This window comes from Schistocerca cancellata, chromosome 2 (genome assembly GCF_023864275.1).
Source record: "Schistocerca cancellata isolate TAMUIC-IGC-003103 chromosome 2, iqSchCanc2.1, whole genome shotgun sequence".
Lineage (NCBI taxonomy): Eukaryota > Metazoa > Arthropoda > Insecta > Orthoptera > Acrididae > Schistocerca > Schistocerca cancellata.
This window is the reverse complement of record NC_064627.1, coordinates 104,271,824-104,279,517: the sequence shown is the minus strand read 5'-3', so window position 1 is coordinate 104,279,517 and position 7,694 is coordinate 104,271,824. Positions and strand designations below refer to the sequence as shown.

The 7,694-nt window shown below is 44.7% G+C and overlaps 1 pseudogene; it reads left to right on the top strand.

Annotated features, from left to right (window-relative positions):
* Positions 1–401: 401 nt before the first annotated feature.
* Positions 402–7,344, top strand: LOC126151269 (uncharacterized; annotated as a pseudogene).
* The last annotated feature ends 350 nt before the right edge of the window (positions 7,345–7,694 follow it).

Genomic DNA, 7,694 nt, shown 5'->3' with positions numbered 1-7,694 from the left:
TGTCACAAACATCTAACAAGAAATTTTTTGGAGGTGGTAGTAGCACTAAAAAATCTCAGATCGTTTGCATTAGTGTGACCAACACAGTCGGCAGTCCCAGACTGATAGTAATAACGCTTGTCGAAACTACTTACAAGAAAGTACAAGCATTGGTACTGGTAAGTTAAATATTTTATAGTCAGCTATGAGTGTTTCTTCCTATGCATGTGCTATTGTACTTTGTGCTCACCATTAACATACCTTGCTTGTTGAAAGTTATATTTAAGTTAGTGTGATGTGCGTGAGATACGTCATGTTACACGTTTTTATCCTTAACGATTTCAGGTAGAGACAATGTACATGAAAGTTGTGGCATAGTACTGTCAAACCATACAGATACCCCTTTTTCACATGAAACCACAATGGGCCTTACTTCAAGTATACCTGCTTGTGAAACAAAATTTCACCCATCAGAGAAGCATAAGTTTCCACGAAGGAAACTTGTAAATCGGAATGGCTTATGGCTTATCCGAGCTGCATTACGGAGAAAGGAGTGGCAGTGTTTTCTGCTATGACTGCATTCTGTCCATCCAAGTAGTGAATAATATGAAGACCACAGAAAGAGACGGCTTTTCTTAAAGAATGTTTCTGTAACTGGAAAGAAGTTACTTAAAAGTTCAAGAAACACGAGAAGAGTGTTTTTCATCGAGAGTGTCTCGCAATTATTCAGCAAAGTAGCACACCTGTGATTGCCCTTGTCGCGCGAAATCTGCCGAACGTCCGAGAGAAAGTTAGAACGGCTTTATTAGTAATTATCAGTTCACTTAGGTTCCTGGGTCGAACAGGAAAAGCACTGAGAAGTCACGAAACGGTCTCTGGGAACCCCATGACAGTTTTCGATGTGAAGAAGAGTGATGTGCCAGAACTAAAGATACTGAAACACAGTGAGAGTTGGCTGGCGCCAGCGATACTAAACTTGGAACTGGAAATTATGGCTCACATGATCCAGCGAGAAATCGTGCAGCAAATAAAAAGTTTCCCATTTTACAGAATTATGGCAGATTCAACGACGGACGTGGCTCGTCAAGAGCAGTTCACTCTTTTATAAAAGACCTTTTTCTGTGTTTATATAGTCCACCGGATTCCAAGGCGCAAACGCTGGTAACTACGAATAAAGACATCCTTCTAAGACTGTCACTAGAAACTGAGTTTCTACGAGCCCACTGTTCCGATGTTGCAGCTAATATGTCGGGGCGGATCAAAGGTGTGAAGGAAATTCTTCTTCAAAACCAACCAAATAGTTGGTAGAGCCACTGCAGCAATCATTGATAGGATCTAGCACTACAGGAAGTTTCTAGAAGCTGTGATCCATTGTATGATGTACTGGTAACTGTGAAAGACATCTCAAATATAATTCTAGAATCCGCAAAAGGAAACACGTATATGCAGATATTGTGCTACCATCTGGTCTCGATGAGACGAATCCAAACCCAAAAGCTGAACGATTGACTCCAACGTGTCCTACTCGATGGCTGCAATCTTTGACACGTTTCAGTAAAAACTAGGAGCGGGTCCAGAAAATGGTGCCCGAAATATTGAATGTACGGAGCTCAATTACAGACTAAAGAAGGGCAGTCCTACGGGTCTATGCTAAGTGGCCGAAAAGTTTGAAACTATTTTTTTATGTAACTGTAGTAACAGAAGTGTTTGGACTGTATGAAGAACTGGCCAGATCCCTACAGAATCCAAATTTTAATTCACCCGGACTGAAAAATTCTGTAGAGGTTCTAAAAGTAGCTCTTGCAAATCCTGGGACTACGGAAGCATTTGATATGCTGTTACACAAAGAATTGTCTCAAGAACGAAAATTTAGGGAATATTACTTTTAAATTCTTGATTCCCTTCTGAATGAGATTGATAGAAGGTACAACCAAGAGAATTTGAATCGACCATCCCACCTTGAAGAGATGCTTATTGCATACTCCCTAATACATCCTCGAGCTACACCAAGTTTGAAAGAATTGCTTGGAGTATGTACAACAGACTTTAACCTGGACAGGCTTCAAGCAAAGCTCAAAATGCTGCTAACCATTACGACTAGTGTACAACCACGTAATTTATCCTGTATTGGAATAAAACTTATTGCACAACCTGGTAAGATTAAAGAGCTCTTTCAGGAAATTATTCGCCATGTCATTTTGCTTCTGACAGTTCCAGTATCGTCAGCATCCTCTGAGAGGTCATTCAGCGCTTTGAGACGACTTAATACTTGCCTCAGATCATCAATGAGTCAGTCGAGACTCAGTCATCCACCCCTCCTCTATGTTCATCAAGTCAGGACTGGAAAAATTAATCTTGTGGATGCCATGAAAGAATTTGTTTCCCGAACTGTCGGGAGGAAAACTACATTTGGAAATAATACGTTAAAATTTTTAGTCCAAATGAAAACAAAATAAATGGCTTCTTCACTCTCAAAAAAATTACGTTTTTCCTTTTTTTCATTAAGATGTAATGCACAGTGTTTGTAAAGCAGAAATAATAACAAAATGATGCATTGAGAATTTTAAAAAAACAGCGCATTGAGAATGGCTACCTACTAGCCGAAATCTGGATTTGCCTAACAAAATCTTAAAAGGACGACTGATTGTTCCATTCTATAATTTATAAATAACAAAAAGTTTCTCACTGGCCGATTGATATTGCAGTCCTGAGTAAATATGAATTCCTTTTCGTAAATAGTCTCGAAACAAAGTAGGACCAATGTCTTTCCAGATAAATAATGTCTTTTTAAAAATTAAAGCAACTAAAGTGTTTTCGATAGCACGACCTATAAAATTTGGTCCATATTAGTATTAATGCGTTGTTTCTCTCTGTAGAGCACTATAGCGCTGATTACCTAACACAACTTCCCACACTATCGGTATGCCTGTATTCTTAACGGTATGCATGTATTCTTAACGGTTTTGCTGTAAGACGAAATCAGTAAATGGGTGTCTTTGTGCCTCCCTCCTCTCTCTAAAGAAACAGTTCGTACGCCACTGGTGTCGGATCCCTGACAGTTCTGATCCTTTTCTGGCTATGGTTATTTGGTTCTTACGCTATGTTACATATTTGTGAGTGCTACAGCATTCCGCAAAGATACGATGGGCAGCCGGCGTTGATACACCAACGAATGAGGCAACATTATTATGGTGTGCTCCCTGTCATGTCCAAACACGTACCCTGCCATCCTGTCACATTTCGACATCGAGCCCTCTTATTGTGGTGATTCCAATTTACACTGCCATGACCTACGATAGCAATGGAGGATCACACGACCACGTTGGTACGCTCTCCAAAGTGATGTGTCTGCTCTCTTGAGGGAGTGACTAGTAGTTTTTGCGGGGGGCTTAGCAGAAGATCAGGAATATGAAGAGTTTAGATGTGAGAGTGCAGTGAAGGCCCATTCACAGTGTGGACCTTCGGAAGAAAGTACACTTGTCTGCAGTCAATAAGAAGTATTGACTGACACCGCTTAATGATTTTCAGACATTCCACCTGACACATCACACAAAGTAGACAAGTACTAAGTAAATAATTTTATGAGCTTCCGAGTGGTACATATGTGATGTGTGGATAAAAAGAGAAATGTGTTGTTGTATGTAAGTATGATAATATGGACGCCAGTTCAGTGCTTTATGCGCCAAAGTAGACCCACAGTGGCACAGCACAAACTACTTGTGGACAGATTTATTGAAAACCGCGGAGGTAGCTTGTACATTGAAATCAGACACGTATCATATTCACAAGCTACGTTATTACTAAAAATGTAACCTGCTAACAACTACAACAGTTTCGTGTGGCTCAATATCAGAGTGCAATTCATTCAGTTGGTCGCTACTTGGGCGACTTGCGTTTGCCTAATCTATCCTACTTATCCAACTGGGGAAAGGGAACCTACAACTCAATGTGGAATCTGAACCACAAGTAGTGCCTGGCGACTCCTTACAGCATTGAGTGGTGAAGGCTGTCTGAAACTTTCTTCTGTGCAGGCCCTACTCCGGAAGGTGTCAAGGATGTCCGAAGAGAGGGACGCCAGAAGGGACGGCTGTTTGAAGTGAACGAGAGAAATTCATTCAAGTTGGGTTCTGTAGTCTCAAAGAGATCTCGCCCTTGGAAGCGGAAGTCGTAGGATGGCTGTGAATCTAGGATTTTCGCCTAAGTAAACGAATAGTGAGTGGGGGGAGGTGGGGGATCACGACCATGCAGCTGGTGACCGGCTCTAGCTAGCACTGACGCAGAACCAATGGCATTAGGTCGTCCGATGTGAAGCCTGGAAAACTAAGAGGAGTGTCTGCTGTGGCTGCTGTCCAGAACATTCAAACATGGCCTGCCTTCCTCGCGCGTTGTTGGCTAAACCGATGGCATGAATTCGCCAGCAATTTCAGCAAAGGGCTGAAGGCCCCGCTTGTCAGCGGTTTTAAAAGAACAGAGCCGCCTCAGTTCTTGGAGTCAGTCAGCTTTGGTCACGTTGGCAAGGCAGAAATTACACTGAGGGAAACTTAAAGACTTGGTTGGAGCTTTTGAAATACACTGGTGTCCAAAGGTAAAGCAAGAAGCTGCTATTTCCCCGTTCTGCGTATAATTCACGATATATTCATACAAACTGTCAACAGGTGTCGCAAGTGTTCTCCACGGAAGATGGCATTCCGATCAATGGACAACCACGCCAGCAATGACGTCAGGGCACCTATCAAGCTGGGTAGTGTTTGCAGAGTAGTCCCACATCCACAATTGCTGTGTACACAGTCACAGATGGTACAGTATGTCCCGGAGAAGACGCCTACAGACTCTCTGGTATGGAGGGTCATAGGAAGAATGGAAGCAGGAGATTCGCAAAGCGACGTGGCCCGATGGCTTAATGTGAATCGTTCTGTTGTTTCCCGGATGCGGCGATTGTATCCCGGAGACCAAGACCATGTGTGACATCAGAAACAGTGGACCTATCTGCCTGTAAGGGCACGACGCTACCGCCGAACTACCGAACTGCAACTGACATCTGACCTCGCAGCATCCCCTGGACATGGTGCATCGAGGCAAATGGTGTACAGAAGGCTTCAGCAGAGTGACCTTTGTTGTTGAAGACCTGCTGTCTGTTTACGTCTGGCTTCTTAACAGAAGGGAACATCTAAAGTGGAGTCGTCAGCATGCAACCTGGACTATAGAACGACAGGCCATTATTTTTTCACAGATGAGTTCCAATTTGGAGAGTAATTATCGAGGGATTCGCATCTGGAGGGCACGTGAAACACGATTTTGGGACCCAAACATTGTGGAAAGAGACCGATATTTAGGAGAATCGCCAATGTGTGGGCAGGGAGTATATCGAGCACGCGAACACCTCTTCATAAGGTGAATGAACAAGATTTAACAGCTGTCAAGTACTGTGAGGAGATCTTGAGATCTCATTCGCTGTTGTTGCGAGATGCTGTGGACCCAGACTTCATACTGATGGACGACAGTGCTCGACCTGATAGAGCACAGGTAGCTGGTGGTTTTTTGGAAATGGAAGATATTGCACGCATGGTGTGGCCTGCCCACTCTCCCAGACTGTAACTCATAGTGTGAGGGGTGCACTAGGGAGATGGGTTGCATGACGTCAGCATCCACCGACCACTCTCCGAGACTTATCAGCAGCTCTGCAGGAAGATTGGACGTTATTGCCTCAACGTGTGATTGATTACATCATTTACAGCATATACCGTCGTTATCAGGACAGTATCGGTGCCAGAGGTGGTCACACCTCATTCTGAGCACATTAACCAGTTGTCACAACGTGTGCGCAAATCTGTTAAGTCGGAAAAAACGAAAAACATTTTCGTCTGCCGTTATGCATGTTGCACTTGATTATGTGCTGTATTCTTCACGTTCTTTCTACTTTACTATCACTTTTATTATACCGTTTTGTGCAAAAATAAACGCAACCTTGCAAAATTTCCGTTTGTTGCCTTAATTTCGGACACCAGTGTAGATTTTTGAAACTAAATCCCTAAATTTTCTTTGGCTGACTGACACCTCACCTTGTGCACTTTGGTCCAACTGAGATTCGATCCGCCCGCATCTCGTGGTCGTGCGGCAGCGTTCTCGCTTCCCACGCCCGGGTTCCCGGGTTCGATTCCCGGCGGGGTCAGGGATTTTCTCTGCCTCGTGATGGCTGGGTGTTGTGTGCTGTCCTTAGGTTAGTTAGGTTTAAGTAGTTCTAAGTTCTAGGGGACTGATGACCGTAGCAGTTAAGTCCCATAGTGCTCAGAGCCATTTGAACCATTTTTTTGAGATTCGATCCAGCGACCTAGTGATTCTCGGTCATACACTTTACTGCTATACCACCGGGTGCCACGTCGCCTACTAAATGCTGCTCAGTAGATATGTGTAAGAATATTATTCTTTTACGAGCAGAATGATCACGGTATCCGCCTTAAGCCTTAACGCTGACAATTTATTTTTAATGCGGTTTGCTAATGAGATCCATTACTGTCCGCCGTCGTGTTAAGGAACAAAGTGGAGCAGAACACCTGTATTACGTTTTGTAACGGCTCTGACGTTATGAAGAAAAATACCATTTAAGCGGAAGTGCAATTTTTACGAGCACATTCCGAGCGGATGATATAGATGTTAACGCGACAATGGAACGTCAAACGACGAAAACTCATAAAAAATCATGAGGTGGTCAATGTCTTGTTAGCAGTTTGTATCGATTTAGTTTCTATCGTGTTCGTGGAGCTCACACCCTACCAAAAACGCTGTCCCTGCACCCACACATTGGCCATATTTTAACTCCGCGCCCGACGATTATTGCCGTTTTTATGTGCTCGCAACTGTAAGTAATGGCGATTGGTATTGGCTTTGAGGCGGCCGTGCTCCGCTGGCGCGTGTATTGGCAGATAAACGTTTCCTTTGTGCTCGTGTGGGTGCGTGGGTGTGTGCTCAAGCGCGCGTTGTTGCCTGCGGCGTTATGACACCGTGACGGGCGGTGTAGGGCATAATTCTGACCGGCGTGCGACCCGTTCCTCCCTGTCCGGCCCCCTGATCATTACTGTCGCTGATATAGCGCCGGTGGTGGCAATTTAATTGCCGTGGGGAGGTTGGACACCCTGCCGGCCAGTAATAAATGAAACCGCGCGCCGGGCTGCACACCCAAGCGCGGCGCACCCCAGCCGGCTGCGGACGCACCAGCTGCTGGCACCAGGCGTCGCCGCTGCCGGGGAGCTGATGACTTCTTCCCCGATCGTGTCAGACTTGCTGTGGCCACTGGCAACGCTGCAGCCGCTGGGAGGAATGGGGAGTTACTGCTTCCACAGCGACATTCATCTCCCCGCCGCAGTGTAGAAGGACTGTCTGTTCCGTTCCCTCAGCGGACTACATCTCCCACGCTGTTGGCCCGATACAATATGTACCTCTCTTGCAATTGACGTTTGTCATTACGCGGGAAACAATTGTTGCTAGATACACTTCAGGAAAACGAAATTAGTTAATTTATAGCTGTAATAATGCATAGGGAGTATATGAAATGATTACTGTAGTGTTGGGAGAAGAACCAACACCGTGTTACTAGAGGAGGCCGAAATTCACGCCGATTTAGGTCACGCAGGCTGGCGTGAGGAGGGAAGAACTATACTGACGTGGGGTCTGGAACATGACAGGGAATTAGAATTTATAAAGCGGACGTAGGTGGTTTG